A 17,104-nucleotide genomic window follows, 5' to 3' on the forward strand; every position below is an offset into this window, starting at 1 on the left:
GGGAGCACATACTAAGAAACTGTCCAAAAGGGACGAGCCTTCTTCCCTGAGGTCCTACAAGGGAGGATAAGAACAGGTGGACAATAGCAGAAGGGCAGATCCTGGGTTATTTCAGGAAGACCTGCATTGGTCAGAGCGTGCAGAGCCAGCCGCCTACCCGAGTGCCCTTCCGGACTGACTGCTGATACTTGCTAGCGTACTGAATGTATCACACGTGGATGCCCTTGTCCTTAGTCTAAGGAAACCTAAGATATCATTGGGATGATGTTCAAAATTTAATTCCTTAAAAATAAAAGGATGGCGTAAACCAGGACATGAGGAACCAGAGAAAGATGAAGTCACATTATTGCAGTCTCTGCTTCACGACGGGAGCTGGGGGTGCTGCCGCCTCTCCTTCCCACTCATGTCGTTCCAAAGCGATATAAAAATGTGTTTAAAGCCAAATAAATCTGCAAGTGTAGTCAGACGTAAGAAACGAAGCCTCCGAGCACCAGAAGTCTTAAGTCCCAGAAAGATGGCTGTCGGTGGGCCTCAGTGGGGAAGACACTGCAGCCAACAACACGGATGCTTTCATGGGCCAATGCCCACTGGACACGAGAGGGAGGGAGCCACCTGGTCAGCAGTGGGTTCCCTGGGCCTGTCCAGGACTGGTGTGTGTGTGGGGGGGAGCGTGTGTACGAATTCGCCCACAGCCCCTGTGGGATGCAGCACACTGCCCTCATGCCGCCCAGCCAGCGGCACATCCCTCCTGTGTCCGGACAGTATCTCAGTGCCATTTTATCACTGTGCTCATTCTATAAAGGAGAACATTGAGACGGAGAGGGAAACACGCCAGAGCTCTCCAGGCAGCCAGAACCCAAGCCCCAGGGAAGTAGGGAAAGGCGGGCCAGCATGCAAAAGTGTCCCCCGACCATGCGGTCCTTCCCATGATCTAGCGAGGGAAACGAGCCCTCACAGGAATCCACAGAGAGAAGGGGGCAGTCTAAGGAAGTCCGAGTTAAAGTGGCATTTCTCTGTAACGTAGTAAAACTGCTATCTGAGCATCTACTTTTCTATTGCATAATAGTTTAATAACTTTTTTAAAATTCAAAGAAAAAATACTCCCAAATGAAAACAGACACCATCTGTGTAGATCTCCCCGTTTGCATGGGTGTTCACACATACGACCTCTCTGGAGTCCGATCCCTTGTAAACAGGCTCCATTAAGCTGGAGCTGTTCTACTCATTTCTGAATACCAGACATTATCCCTCAAAATTGAGGATCATTGGTGGCACCCTCTTGGTTTTTAGGGGTTTTGTGTGTGTGTTTGAGGGCAGGGATCAGGGCTTGTTTAAAGTAGTACAATGATTGGAATGACTTGTACAGTAGCCCACAAGCTGCGTGCACCAGAAAAACTTAAATGAGGAAAACTTGCCAAGAGTGTAAACTTGTGGGATACTGAAGATCCCAGCGAGAATAGGGAAATAAAAGGAAATTCAGGGTTGTGAACGTCAGTCTGATTAGAAATGTGAACTAGGATGTCTTTATGGAAAGATATGAAATCCAGCAGGTTTAAAGACTAGCAGTATTTCCCACCAAGCCAGCTAAGACTGATTCTAGTGGATATACAACGAAAAGTGACTCAAGAAGTAATGAAGGTAAGAAGGGGCAGTCTGGGCGAAGGAGAACAGGTGACATTGGGAGGTGGCAAAGTGTCCTGCTGTCACTGCTGAGTCAGGGAGTGATGGCTGTTGTGTTGATAATGTCATGGCAGTTGAGTAGGGGACTTGGTAAGCTAAATAAGCTAAGGAACCCAGACAGGTGTAACTGCCGTTTTTGATGTCTCCGTTTGTCTCAGTGTTACCCGCCTGAGAAAGAGACGGTTACTCTGGGGAAAATGCTTAAATAAAGTCCAAGGTTCTGGAGGCCAAGAACAGGACCTTTTGAACACGCACATGCGTGAAATCCAAGGATAGGAAAGTGTGAGTATGTGTTGGGGGAGGGGGAGGCAGGAAGTCACCCAGCAACAATATACAGCGATTTAATAGAGAGGAGAGGAGGAACAGGAGAAACCTCAGAATGAACCACCCTTGAAGTGAGCGGATACTTCAGTGTAACAGTGAAAAAAGAAAAAAAAAAAGTTATTCTAACAGCTGTGCCAGATTTCCCACGACAGAGGGAACTTCCTTTTTGAGAGAATAACTTTGATGTGCTACTGAGCTCACAAGAAAACCCTAAAAACAATAATGTCAGCAGGTTCTGGGCACCAGGAGAGGGAGGGAGGGGTTGCTTTGCCAAGAAAGTTATAGGCAATGGGGTGGTGGTTTGTGCTTTTCAGGGGATTGGGGGCTACTTTTGACAAGAAGAGGGGAGGGAGAAAAGAAGGGAGGTAGGGGGACAGGCTGAATACAACAACAAAAACATTTCTTCTTCTATTTCCTCCTCCAATTGTGTTAGTCCTAGGACTCTCAAATGTTTTGTGTGAGTGGATTTTGGTGTGTTTGCGGGAATTGCTATCTGGGTCAGAACTCTACAGAGTAGGGTAGCCCTTCTGTGAGCCAGCGCCAAGGTAGGCGATGGTGAGGGCTGAGGCTGTGGGGCCTTGGACCCTGACCACCGTGCAGCTGAGGCTGAGGAACCACCTTACCTGGATCTTGGGGCTAAGTGAGGCCTGCTAATGACCAAGAAATAGGAATTGCCAGTGTGTACCCAGTTTTCTACTCCCTACTGTGGAGGAAACAGCAAAAAAAAAAAAAAAAAAATAGCATCTCCTTTTGAATAATTTTAAATTTGCTTGTGAAAAAAAAAAGAGCAAAACACTCATTCACAGCGGTATAGCCAATAGATAGTGCCAAGAGGTGGTATGTGTGGGGAACAGAGGCCTGTGAAAGGAGCCCCGAGGACAGACTGCAGTCACAGTGGGGACCCAGGGGACATCTGTGAGCGTGGACCTGAGTTGCAAGGGTAATTAGAACTCGGACGGGGAGAATAGCAGACAGCAGGGACCTCGCCACCATCAGGGAAACAGCAAAGGGCTCTGCACCCCTGAAGAAATGAGTTTATTTAGAGGATTAGTAAGAAAAAAAAATTCTAAAGGAAATGTAGAACCGGTTGCAAAGGGCTGAATTCCAGCCTTAGATTGCTTAGGAATGACTGTAGGAAATGAGTCTCATAAACACGGCTGAAGGAGGGGACAGGCTGGAGCCACAGGTGACTTCAAGTCTGAGGGCAGGAGAGCAAAGGGCAGGGACGTGAGAGGTGTGGGAGGCCCGGGGCAAATCGGAGAGGGATCCTAGCCAGCGGGTGAAAAGGCTGTGTAAGGAAACCCAACAGAGGTTGCAGAAGTTCGGCTGGGAGCTGGGCTGAATCCTTGGGGTGGGTCCATGCCAGGAGCTCCGGGACAGGCTGCCAGGCCGCTGTGGTGGGCAGTGTGAGCCCACCTGTCTCTTGAAGAGGGCAGGGGTCACTGATCTCCCTGCTGTTCTGAGCTGTTCTGGACCCCAGCAGGGCCAAGACTGAAAGTGGCAGACTGCCTTTAGGCATCCTTGTCACAAGATTGGAAAGGTCCCCGAGTGCACCATGGAGCCACTAGCTTTCACTGGCCCTTAAGGCCAGGACTCACAGCTTCTCCACTCAGTTTGCTAGTCCTGCCCCCGTGCTCACTGAGAAAAATAATTGGGGACAGTCAGAAAAGGAGCCAGAGTGGAGAGGGGAGCAGAGGAAGTGGCGTAGGCCTGTAGGAAGAGCCAGGAGAAGAGCAGAGGGTTCTCTGCGAGGTGGCAGGGCCAGACCTACCCAGGAGAAGCGGGGCAGAGCCTCTTGGATGGAGGAAGGGGCAGCTATTTGGGGCTGGAGGAGAGCGTGCAGGTTCTGTGGGACACAAGGCAGCCTGGAGATGCAGTCTGAGAGTATGACGTCAGGGGCGGGAGTGTCCTTTTTTTCTCAGGATACCTAGAACTAACTCCAAAGCTACAACTGGCCGTTCCCACCGAGTGGTTTATACCTGAATAATGCGAAGATGATCCACCATGCTCTTGGACTACATGCAGAGATGAGTTGTGGACTGGAGGGAGCACGCTCACCCTCCGGCCTGCCTTCGGTGGCACACGCACTGCTTCCGTCCTCACGTAGCTGCAGTGTGGCTCCAGCCATTCTGGACCCAGAACCACCACGGGCAGACAAGATGCGTCTTTTCCCTCCAAAAACATTAAAGCTGTGTGACCATATGATATGACAAATCAAGATCAGACATTTAGCTGAAAAGCCCTTCCTTGCCCACGTACCTCAGCATTTCCTGACAGCCTCACCGATGAGTCAACTGAGCAAGCGTTACTGAGACCAACCCATTCCTGGTCTTCTACAAAGTGTGATAAATGTCATAACAAATTATTTCTTGCCCCTTTGATTTGTACTTGCTTTTGTGTTGTGTGCCAAATGGCACCTGTGATTATATCTACATCACTGACGTACAAAGTTGTGATAATTATTTAGATAATTCAAGTGACAGAATTCTGAATTTTTTTTTTTTTGGTACTGGCAATGAGTGGGTTTTTCTAAAATCAAAATAATTGTCTCTATTTTCTACTTCACTTCTTCTGAATATACAACTCAGGCCTAATTCTTATAAAACACATAGAAAACTCATTTTTCCAAGTAGGAGGGATCATCTTAGCACCCCCTTAAGAGTCACACAATAAAGCAGAAAAGAAGAAACAGACACTCTTTATGTTCATTGAGTTTGAAAGTAAATTAACCTCAGGCCAGAATGTTCTGTTGTGCAGATAAGTGTAACTTAACTGGTGAAAGCAATAAACAGTGGCTACGCAAAGGAAACAGAGCAATTACTAGAACTTACTACTTTTTTTTTTATCGCTGCCTAAATGCCAAAATGGAGCATCAGAAATTGAACTATGCCTGAAAAATATGGTAATATGTACTTCTGGTGAAAGCACAATAAAGAATTTTAACAGCGGGTCATTTTTTTCCGAGTGCCTTTATAAGGCCTCAGTGTGCTTGACCCACATGGAATTGTGAGGAGCACTCCTCTGTCAGCAGTTTCCTCTGTGCCCTCCCTCCCCTCTCCCTCCCCCCTCCCCCTCCCCCAACCTCTCCTCCTGCCCACCCCTCTCCCTCCCCCCTCTCCCCTCTCTCCCAGTCCCTCCCCATTCTCCCAATCTCTTCTCCTGCCCCTCCCCTCCCCCACAAGCAGGCCTGGAGAGTGAGAAGGTGCATAGAGGAGGACACTGTCCCCCCGCACCCCCCCTATGCAGCTAGATGCGGTTGATCTCTGCACTCAGCACGCGTGTAAGCGGGTAAGCTGTTCTCTGGGCTGCTGCACAGCACCACCACTAACATTGTCCGTACTTTGGGGAACCTTCCTGTGTCCCAGCAGTGGTCCTGTGCATAGCTCTTTGTGGAAATGCGAAGTGACCCTGCGGTACCAGTCAGGGTTCTGTGGAGCAACAGAACCAGAAGGATGTAAGGATATCTCTGTCTCTATGTGTAGGTACCTCCATCTACCCACCTAGCCATCAGTCCATCTGTCTTGAGGGAGGGAAGTTGAGATTATTCTGAGGAGTTGTTCTTGCAATCATGAGAGCTGAGAAAGCCAACCATGGCTGTCTGCAAACTGAGACCGGGAGAGCCATGCCTAGCTGTGTAGCACCTTGTCCCCGAGGGCCTGAAAACCAAGCAGCCCTGGGGTAAACCCGTCTGAGGGCAGGAGAAGGTGAGATGAGCTGCCCCCCACTCAACAGTCAGACACAGATGGAGGGAATCTCCCAGCCTCTATCTTTTTGTTCCATTCCAGCCAGCCCACACTGGGGAGAGCAATTCAAATGTTACCTTCCTGTGAACACACCCAGACCATGTTTAACCTGGGCGCCCTGTGGCCAGCCACATTGTTACATAGAGTGAGCCGTCACATCTGCCCAAGCTCCCAGGACTGTAGGCGAGAGCCGAGAGCCGGGATGTGAGGTCAGAAGCCGTGCCCCTCACCCCAGTGCCCACCACCTTACCTCTGAACTAGTCTTGCTTTCAAAGACAGAAACCAGAAAGAAGAGAAAAGTCACGATGAATATTTTACCTCATCAGTTTCGGCTGAGTCGCCTCCTGTCTGTGGGTTACTGCAGCAGTCTGTCACCCACTTCCAGCTCGTTGTCACCATGTATAGTGCCATGCCCATTGGTGCAGATTGACCTCCCAAAAGCTCACATCAAATCACATTGCTCCCCTTTTAAAAACCTCAGTAGACCCTCCTGTTAACAAAGAATAAAGGCCCAACTCCCTTGTTTGGAATTTAAGGTCCTCAGCAGTTACCTGATGCTAATTTTTCCAGGCTTAGCTCCTTACTCTATGAATTCCAAACTGTGGGTGGCAACCACAATGGATTATGCATCAGTTTAATGGAAACTAACCATACATTATATGTATACATATAACTGTGGTTAGTGAAGCTTTATCCGTATATGTGTTTCTGTGCACCATGTAAAACAGATCTGATTAAAGCTCACAGTTAAAGCAACATGAAGTCGTGACCAGGTGCCGCTGATGCCCGCCCTTCTCCCTGGAGCCCTAGGGTCCCGTGAAGAGGCTGCAGGGGGCCACGGGGGCACGGGAAGGGGAGCAGGGCATCAGGCATTCTCTCTGTTTAGTTTATCCCTCTTGTTTTGGTATCGGGCTTCTGCCTGATGATGAAAGGTTCTGCCCCTCCTCACTCTGGGTAGATACCCTTCACCCCCAAAATCCTGGGGTTCTTCCTGCTTTGAATTTATATAGCACTTGCCTGCCCTGGTAGTAGTCATATGATATCTTATACCATTTATCTTTCTTCCATGTGAAGCAGGTAGCCGCATTCAAATAGTGTTATTCAAAACAAATTCTGATATAAAAAGATTAGAACTAAGTTTTCAGGGCAGTCAATTTAAAGACTAGATAATAGCTGTTACATACTTGCTGGGGCCGTTAAGCTTTCAGTTTTCACATTGTATACCTAGAGCTAATACAATATCTCAATTGAAAATAAATTTTAGCATAGCCTGATCAAGCGGTGGTGTAGTGGATAGACCATCGGCCTGGTATGCTGAAGACCCAGACTGAAAACTCCGAGGGCGCCAGCTTCAGCGTCAGAAGCAACCACATGACCCTGTGGTCGCTGGCTTGAGCCTAAACGTCGCTGGCTTGAAGCCCAAGGTCACTGGCTTGAGCCCAAGGCTGCTGGCTTGAGCAAGGGGTCATGGGCTCAGCTGGAGCCCCTCCACCCCTGGTCAAGGTACATATGAAAAAGCAATCAATAAATTAAAGTGCTGCAACTATTAGTTGATGTTTCTCATCTCTCTCCCTTCCTGTTTGTCCCCCCCTTTCTCTGATAAATAAATAAATAAATAAATAAATAAATAAATAAATTTTAGTTTACAAAGATAAAAATTAGTCCTTTGAAATAGTACTTCTTAAAAACAGCTTGAATAAATTAAGTAACCTGGCCAGGCTCTAAAAATGCAAAACAAAAAATGTCCTAGTATTTTTTTAGACTAAGGATTGCTAACCTTTTTTTTTAATCTCACAGTGCTAATTGTAAAAAACGTTAAGTACATCTATCTGTTCATCCACCCATTCATCCATCCATCTAAAGAGACACAGAAAGAAGAGAAAGAGAGAATGCATGTACTAAAGTCAATTAAAACATTAATTATTAGTAAAGCTTAATATATCTTCTTTTTGGACAAATAAACGTAGTAAGAAAATCCAATATTCTCCTTCCATCAGAGAGGGTAATCTTATAAAAGCCCTGTGCTTCATGACCCCACTTGTGTGAGGGGGTTCAGAGATAGTTCATGTACCTAATAAACTAATTGGAAATTTCTTTTTTAATTTAATCAAATGTATATTTTAGGACCTCAATCCAAACTCATAGAATCTGAGTGTGCATATCTGAATCTTAAAGATATGCACACATTCCTATCTACTTCTTTTCACCAGCCTGAATTTTAGTAGGTAAGAGGATCTTATTGATATTCTCTAGTTTTGCGCTATTTCTGACACATACAGTGCATTTTGGAATTGAAGCTGCGTTTGATTCATAAAGTGCCTAAGACTCATCTGTTACAAAAAAGAGCCAAAAAGACATGGTTCTGCCTGAGTTTCTTCCTGTGGTCAGGTAAAGACTGAACAACCAGTGAGGTTTACTGAAGCTAGGGAGTGACATGAAGTGTGGTGTTGGTCCATCAGAATTTTTTTGACTACAGGTACCAGATACCTCCATGGACAAAGCCAAAGAACACAAGAGCCCTTAAAAGTTTGTGAGTCCTACCTGACTGGTGGTGGCGTAGTGGATGGAGCATTGATCTGGGTTCCAAACTCCAAGGTTGCCGTTTGAGCACAGGCTCATCCAGCTTGAGCTCGGGATCGCTGGCTTGAGTGTGGGATCATCAACATGATTCCAGGGTTGCTGGCTTGAGCCCAAAGGTTGCTGGCTTAAGCCCAAGGTCACTGGCTTGAGCAAGGGGTCACTGGCTCGGTTAGAGCTCCCCCACCCCGCTGCCCCCACTGTCAAGGCACATAGGAGATGCAATCAATTAAAGTGCCACAACTATAAGTTGATACATCTCATCTGTCTCACTATTTCTTTCTCACTAAAACAAACAAAAAAACGATATAAGTTCTCTGAGGGCTGGTATTCAAGCAATCACCTGCTTAAGTGTTTGTGGGGAACATTTCTGGATTTGTCCTTTAAAGAACACCGTCTGGTCTTGGAACTTAGAGCTTCGTTAAAATTACAACTGGCCCTGAAGTTGTTCTGTTTTGCTATTTCCATCTTGGGTTCCAGCAGCCTTCCCAATATTTGTAAGATATTTGTAAGATTCACCATCTGCTATTGCTCACTCTGACTTAGGCTTCTAATGTAATAAAATGGGCAATTATTTTTAACAGTACCTTTTTAAACTTCTCATTCCCCTTTAAGAATGTTTACTAATGAATCCTCATGAAGCCTTTAAGGTGAGTAGGTAATTTATTATTGCGTATTTGTTCTTCTGTAAAATGAGAACAGCTTGTCTGTAATGGTAACAGAAGCTTCAAGAACATCTGCTTTGGGGATAACTTCTAATAAGCCTCACATGGAACACTCTGTTCTCTGCATATGAGACTCAACTGTTGCTTGAGTCCCTGAGAAAAGATGATCCAAATCTATGCATGCTGGCTTGATTTACACTATTTTTAAGTCATTTCATTTTGGGCTGCAGCTATTCTGAACATTCCATCTTGGTAATAAGTTGGAGATATAAAGTCAGGAAGACACACACACATAGTAAATTCAAAGAATGCCTTTATGGTGCATATTTGAGGCACTCTTGCCATTTGAGTAATTCCTGCCATGCATGAGAGGACCAGAGAAAATGGAGTTAAAGTGATCAGTCATGACCCATGGGACATATATTTGCAGAATTTTTGTTGTGCAATTGACTGCAGTAGCAACTCATTTGCAACCAATTTTGCATGTGGCTTCCTGGTTTAATTCTTTAAAACACAAATGCTATCAAGTCAATCTGCTGATTTCTTATGGTGTAGACTAAATTTTGCTACTCAAAGTATGGTCTGGGCTCTAGGAGCAAGAATCTGACTTTGCTCCTGCCAAATCCCCTTTTGGAAGGTATTCTCCATATCCATGACTTCAGTTGCAGCCCTCATGCTGGTGAGTTACAATCTCAGCGTGTTGATCAGAGTTCTTTAGAGAAACAAAACCAAAAGTGTATATGTGTACACATGAGAGAGAGAGAGAGAGAGAGAGAGAGAGAGAGAGAGGCTTATTATAAGGATTGGCCCACATGATTTTGAAGGCTTGGGCAAGTTTTTTTTCTTTCCATATTCTGAGATTACTTTATAAAAAACGAGGAGTAAGATACAAAAATTCACAAGTTGCAGAGAGACGTAGGTTAAATCCTTACCCAAATATCTGGCATAATAAGTGTGTAAAGGATGAGCTATTATGATCACAGATGTGTTTTTACAAAATTAGGCAGAAATCAGTAATGCTGGAGTTACACCTCCACACGGGCGAGGGTGATCAAGCAAGCTGGTTGCTGTCGAACAGGAGAGGCAGCCTGCAGAAATCGGAATCGGAACAGCCTGGCGGTCACACACAAACCTGGCTATCCTCTCTTCATCACTTGTTACTTCTGTGTCCTAGGTAATTTATTTCCTCTTTCCAAGTCTCAGTTTTCTTGTGAGGTGTCTAAGAAGCTTCATGATGTTTTACTGTTAATTTTTTGCTGATTTTAGAGAAAAGGAGAGAGAGAGAAACATCAATTTGTTGTTCCACTTATTTATGCACTTATTGGTTAATTCTTGTATATGCCCTGACCAGAGATCAAGCCCACAACCTTGACATAGAGGGATGGCACTCTAACCAACTGAGCTAATGGGCCAGGGCCTGTTCTATATTTTTAAAAAATTTACTGAACTGAACTATGCAAGAATTCTCACCTTCATATATAAATAAAGATGCTTTATCTGCAGGGGTGGGGAAAGCATAGGTAATGTGAATGACCTCTGTCACAAAAATTTTAATTTAAAGCAACAGCTGCCTAGCTCTCTATTGGATTTTAGATAGGAAAGCTACTAAGAAGATACAAAAATGCACCAATATGTTACCACATCCCTTTGACATTCGATCACCTTGCTCTTCAATGTGGTTTTGTTTGTTTTTGGCTCTTTTCCATTAGGTGCAGGGGTCCCCAAACTTTTTACACATGGGGCCAGTTCACTGTCCCTCAGACCATTGGAGGGCCGCCACATACAGTGCTCCCCTCACTGAGCACCAATGAAAGAGGTGCCCCTTCTGGAAGTGCAGCGGGGGGGGGGGGGGCAGGTAAATGGCCTCAGGGGGTCTGTAGCGGCCTGTGGGCCGTAGTTTGGGGATGCCTGTGAGGATGGGGTAACCCATACCGTGCATACTTGACTAGATGTGACTGCTCCATGGCGTGATTATGTTCTGTTTCCTGCCCAGTACCTTCTTGTTCTCCAGGAAGGAAATTAGGAGGTCAAGGGGGCTCCCAGGTGAAACAGCAGAGGGGCAGCCTGTGCAGAGAGAAGAACACAGCTCCGGACCCCAGCCAGACTGAGGACCACTGCAGCCACCTCAGTGCTGCATCCGGAGAGCCCTCCCACCCTGGACGCCATGTGAGGAGGAGGGAGAGGGCAGCTATTCAAGAGGCTGAGAAGAGTTATTCGGATTACTAGATCAAGCTACATTTGACATGGAGTAGATATTTGGTTAGCTTTCTGCCTGCTAATAAACAGAAGGAAGCTGGAGAGAAACACCTGATTGGTTGTATACAATTTCAAGGAGCTAGTCTTGGAAGGATCTGAGTGGCAGTGGGAATTAACTTTTGCATTGGCTCCACGTCATATCCACATGCTGAGGATGGAGCGTCCAGCATACTAGCCGAGGGGCTGAGCATACTGTATCTGGTGGTGAACTTTATGTGTCAACTTGCCTGGTAGGTGGAATGACCAGATATTTGGTTAAACATGATTCTGGGTGTGTTTGGGAAGGTGTTTCCAGATGAGGTTAGCACTAAGTCTGTGGACTAAGAAAGCAGACACCCTCCCCAACGTGGCTGGGCCTCCTCCAATCTACCAGAGCCTGAATAAAACAAGAAGGGAGAGGAAGGAACAGTTTGCTTTCTGCCTGACTGCTGAGCTGGGATGTGGTCTCCTGTCCTCAGATTGGGAATTAATGCATTAGTTCCCCCGATTCTCAGACCTTTGGACTTAGACTGGAAATTAGAGTCCCAGCTCTCCTGGGTCTCCAACTTTCAGACAGCAGATCGGGAGACTTCCCAGTCTTCAAAATCATGTAGGCCAATACCTATAATAATCACCCCCCTCTCATGTGTACACACACACACACACACTGTTGGTCTGTTTCTCTAAAGAATGCTGATGAACACGCTGACATTTGTGACTCTCCAGCATGCAGGCTGCAGCTGAAGTCACAGATGTGGATAATGCCTTCCAAAACGGGGTTTGGCAGGGGTAAAGAAGATAGCACCTAAGATAGCATCCTGAAGAAGTCCAGTTCTTTTTGTTTTGTTTGTGTTTTTAAGTGAAAGGAGGGAAAATAGAGAGACAAACTTTCTCATGAGCCTCAATCGGGATCCACCCAGCAACCCTCATCTGAGGCCAATTCTTTGCCTATCTGGGGCTGATGCTTGCAAACGAGCTACTTTTAGTGCCTGAGGCAGAGGCTCCACAGAGCCATCCTCAGCGCCCAGGGCTGACACGCTCGAACCAATCGAGTCATGGCTGCAGGAGAGAAAGAGAGGGAGAGAGAGAGATAGAGGAGGGAGGAGGAGTGGAGAAAAAGCAGATGATTGCTTCTCCTGTGTGCAATCTGACCAGGAATCAAACCTGGATATCCACATACCAGGTCAATGCTCTACCACTGAGCCAACTGGCCAGGGTTGAAGTCCACTCCTTCTTTTTAATTATTATTTTTTTACTTTTCTGAAATGAGAAGTGGGGAGGCAGAGAGACAGATTCCCACATGTGCCCAACCGAGATCCACCTGGCAAGCCCTCCAGGGGGTGATACTCTGCCCATCTGGGGCATTGTTCCATTGTAACCAGAGCCATTCTAGCACCTGAGGCAGAGGCTATGGAGCCATCCTCAGTGCCCTGGCCAACTTTGCTCCAATGGAGCCTTGGCTGCAGGAGGGGAAGAGAGAGATAGAGAAGATGGAGAGGGGGAGGGGTGGAGAAGCAAATAGGCACTTCTCCTGTGTGCCCTGGCCAGGAAGTGAACCTGGGACTTCCACACACTGAGCCAACACTCCAACACTGAGTCAGCCAGCCAGAGCTTGCGAAGTCTACTTCTCAAAGTGTTTTTCTTTGAGGCTTAGTGAGGAACTGACATGGTACAAAAAAACGGACAAACACTGCAGAGACAACTTGTTGAAAAGTGGGAAATGCAATCTTCACGGAAGGCCTTGGTGTGATCACAGTTACAGCACTGAGTGGGCATCAGACCAGATGTTATAAAGGAAAAAATAATGGCTCTTCCTCTCTAAGAAGACCACACAAAGCCTATGGTATACTTCAGTACTAGCGGCACATATTGTAACCTCCCAGTATGAATCTAGACACCAGTTTTACTCTCTTTCTCTCTCTCTCTCTCTTTCTCTCTCGGTGTACACATGGGTGCACAACAAACTAATAATAACCAGAACCGAGGGAGACACAGAGCCAGTGCAATGGGCTAGGTGTAAACCAGTCCACATTCAGGGGCCAGGCTCTTTACTCTGATAAAATGAAGAGCTGCACCACACAGCGGCCAAACCAGAACCTAGTATGAAGCTGCAAGCTCCCTAAAAGGGGCTACTGCATCTGACAAAGCTTGGGGTTGGGGGACTTGAGGAGTGACATTGGGAGTCCCTGGCTTACTGACAGACATTCTGTGTTTTCTGTTACACAGATTTAAGCAGCACCAGAGGACAAAACCAAAAACAACCACTCTGGGTTTCCTGGAAACCCCCCATCTCCTCACTTGCCACTACAAGACCACAATCAAAGGTTGGGGAAATGTAGTGAGTTTGCTCAATTACAAGCTCTAGTTGAAGACATTGTTGACAACATATTTGCTGATTCCTAAGCAATACCAAGTGGTATCACTATTTGGTCTGCAAATTGGCAGACTATGAGTTGGGAAGCTGATGGCAATAAGGTAGAGAAATATAATTAAACATCACAATATTTCCACATAATGGTAGGGAATGGCCCAGTTCACACCTTAAAGAATATATTTGGAGTCAGATAACAGGAAGTAATGGGCAAATACTCTAATTAGACAAGGACACACTATCTCATAGAAAATAACAAATTGGTTCCAGAAAACTTAGGACACTCTAGAAACAAAGTCTTTCATGACAAGGGCCCAATAAGGACACATTCCTTTAAGCAATGAAGCTATTTTAACAGCTATCTGATGAAGGAAGATTTTCAGCCAGTCAAGGGAGAAATGAATTTTCAGACAAAATAAATTGAGCCAGAAATGGCAGTTGGGTTCCAGGCAGATATTATACAGAATAGAGGAATACTGTCTCAAAACCATGGTAATAAACTCAAGGTTAGCAGTTACTGTCCCCAAGCTCTGCAATGCCTGCTGGGCCACTTTGGTAGGACTGTAGCCATCTCTTTCCAGTAATGCCACCTACTCATGTACAGAAAGTCAGAGACAAACTGGACAGCTCAGCTGTCAAGCGCAGGAAGGGGCGGGTGATGTGGTTGGTGAGCCTGGAGGTGGGGGCTTCGGCCTCCCCTCTTCTTCAAGTGGGGGCGGGACAGGAAGTTCCTCTGACTCATCTGGCCCATTCAGATTTAAGTAGCAACAATTTAAAATAGCCCAGAGGACAAAAACAAAAATAAGGCCTTCTCTTGCAAAAGACCCATGACAATGACTAACTAGCTCATCACTCAATAAACCAGAATGCAGAGAAAAACAAATTTACAAAGTCAATGCTATTGAATGTAAGCTGAATAAGCTCTAAAACTTGGTTGGTAAATGCAGAGTTTTATAAACTATATTAATAATGAATGGCACGAGTAATATTCCTATTTTACATAAGTTTTTGGACAAATTACATTTGTTTGATAATTCTGGGTTCAAAAATAGATATATATGTCTTTTCTCTAACCTCATTATTTTAAACTCCCTATATACCCTCTGTTGAATTCATGGGTCAGGTTACTTATCATTCTTTACACAAAATATTTTAAGACACAAAAATATATACATATGTATTTAAATAAAGAATAACTGCTGTTGTATACTAGGACTGGTTATTGTAAACTCTAGTGCAAATCATTTTAACTTTGTTATTTTACTTCTGTCGTTATGTGTTGTTTAAACAGCATCCTTTTGATTTTTGAAATCAACAATAATTATATTACACTGTAAGCATAATTCTTGAGATCTTAACTGACTAAGATTTGTTACTAATATTAAATTAATGAATGACATTGTTACATGAAATCTTTGGTGATTAAAATGCAGAAAAACAGATTATGAAATGATTGATCATGCTATAATGCATATTTTCTATTTGCAAAGCTCCAATGAAGATGGTAAATTTAGGTGAGATATATTGCCTTTCATACTTCATTAATAAGCTTCATTTATTTTAAAAAGCTGAAGTTAAAACTTCAACTATGTTTATGTATTTGTGTATATTTAAACTAAAATGCATATAAAAATGTGTTAAACTGAAAAAGCTTATGAGTAATAAGTAGGAAAGCAAATATTTTAGATAAAAATTTATTTTAATCTTGGAATATCCAGTCTGCTCTTTAAAAATGAAAGGAAACAATACATTCTTTGTCTTCTGAGGAGGACTGAACTCCAGTTAACTCTTATCTCTACAAGAGTCATACTTCTGAGGGATTCTCAGTTTGTTGCTTTACACTAATTTCTTGAATCATTTTAAACAAAAGTTTCATTTCTAAAAAGCTAAATTTACTTATTACTATGCTTAATTTAAACTTTTTCTGGCTTTAGTAATTTCTTCTCTATGACATATGTTCATCTCCTAACATGATTAAATGTTTGGCAACTTTCTTTTTTTTTTGCTGAACAAGTAAAAACAAGGTCTGACTTTCCATCGAATCACTCAGATCTAGGACCAAAATCCCCAAAATTACTACTTAATTTTAGAAGTCATGTAGGTCCAGCCTGACCAGGTGGTGGCAAAGTGAATAGAGTGTTGGCCTGGGATGCTGAGGACCCAGTTTTGAAACCCCAAGGTCGCCAGCTTGAGTGCGGGGTTGCCAGCTTGAGCATGGGATCATAGACACGACCCCATGGTGGTCGGCTTGAGTCCAACGTCGCTGGCTTGAGCAAGGGGTCACTGGCTCAGCTGGAGTCTCTGGGTCAAGGCACATATGAGAAAGCAGTCAGTAAATGAACACCTAAAGTGCCACAACAAGTTGATGCTTCTCATATTCCTTCCTTCCTCTCTCTCTCTCTCTCTCACTGGCACAGCTAAAAAAGTAAAAAAAAATTAATAAAATACAGTTACTGTATGAAGCAAAAATTATAACAACGTATCATAGTTTTGTATATATATATATGTATGTAATATGTGCAACAACTATAGGATAAAAGATGAGTGAGGTTATAAAGAAAGCTATATAGCCCTGGCCGGATAGTTTGATTGGTTAGAGCATCTTCTGAAGATCAGAGGTTGCTGGTTTAATCCCTGGTCAGGGCACATACAGGAGTGGATCAATGTTTCTCTCTCTCTCTCGCTTTCTCTCTCTCTCTCCCTTCCTCTCTCATGAAAATCAATAAATAATAATTTTTAAAAAAGAAACCTATATAGGTGCAAGGTTTTTTTTTTAATATTTATGTGAAGTAGTACACCATTAATTCTAAATAGACTGTGTGAAAATAAGAATATACATTGTAATCAATAAATCAACTATGGGGTGGGCGAGGTACAGTTAAAAAGCCAATAGGAAATTAAAATGAAATTCTAAAAAAATATTTAATTAGCCAAAATAAGACAAGAAAGGAAGACAAAAGGTGACACAATCAGATGCAGCAAACAGAAGACAAGCAGCAAACTAGGTGCCCTAAATTAAACCATATCCATAATTCCAATAAATGTAAATGGAGCAAACTTTCTATTCAATCTCAGATATTATTACAGTATATTTTGTTAAAGAAGTAAAACTGGTAATACTATAAAAGAGTCAGGGTAGGCAGACCCCAGGGCTTCCAGCTCGTTGTGCTGCTCCTCCTCTGATTTGTCACAGAGACCCTCGCTGATGCCCACGGATCGCTCCGGCACCCAGGTGGCCGCTGCATTGGAACTGTGGCCGCCACAGGACAGTGGGGAGTGGCCCGGTGGGTGCAAACGCCCAGTCTGGAATACCCTTCCAGCTTCCCCATTACTGTGATATCTGAAGCTGGAGAAAAGGATGAAACTGTCCAGACTACCCTGGGTTTGTATACGGTGAAAAATACACAAAGCACCCTTTATGAAATATTCTCCCAGCAAAATCTAGAAGATAGTGACACCTTAGGCATTTTTAAGTGATTAGTAAGCACTACAGGCAGAAGAAAACCTTG

The sequence above is a fragment of the Saccopteryx bilineata genome, chromosome 2 (assembly GCF_036850765.1).
Source record: "Saccopteryx bilineata isolate mSacBil1 chromosome 2, mSacBil1_pri_phased_curated, whole genome shotgun sequence".
NCBI lineage: Eukaryota > Metazoa > Chordata > Mammalia > Chiroptera > Emballonuridae > Saccopteryx > Saccopteryx bilineata.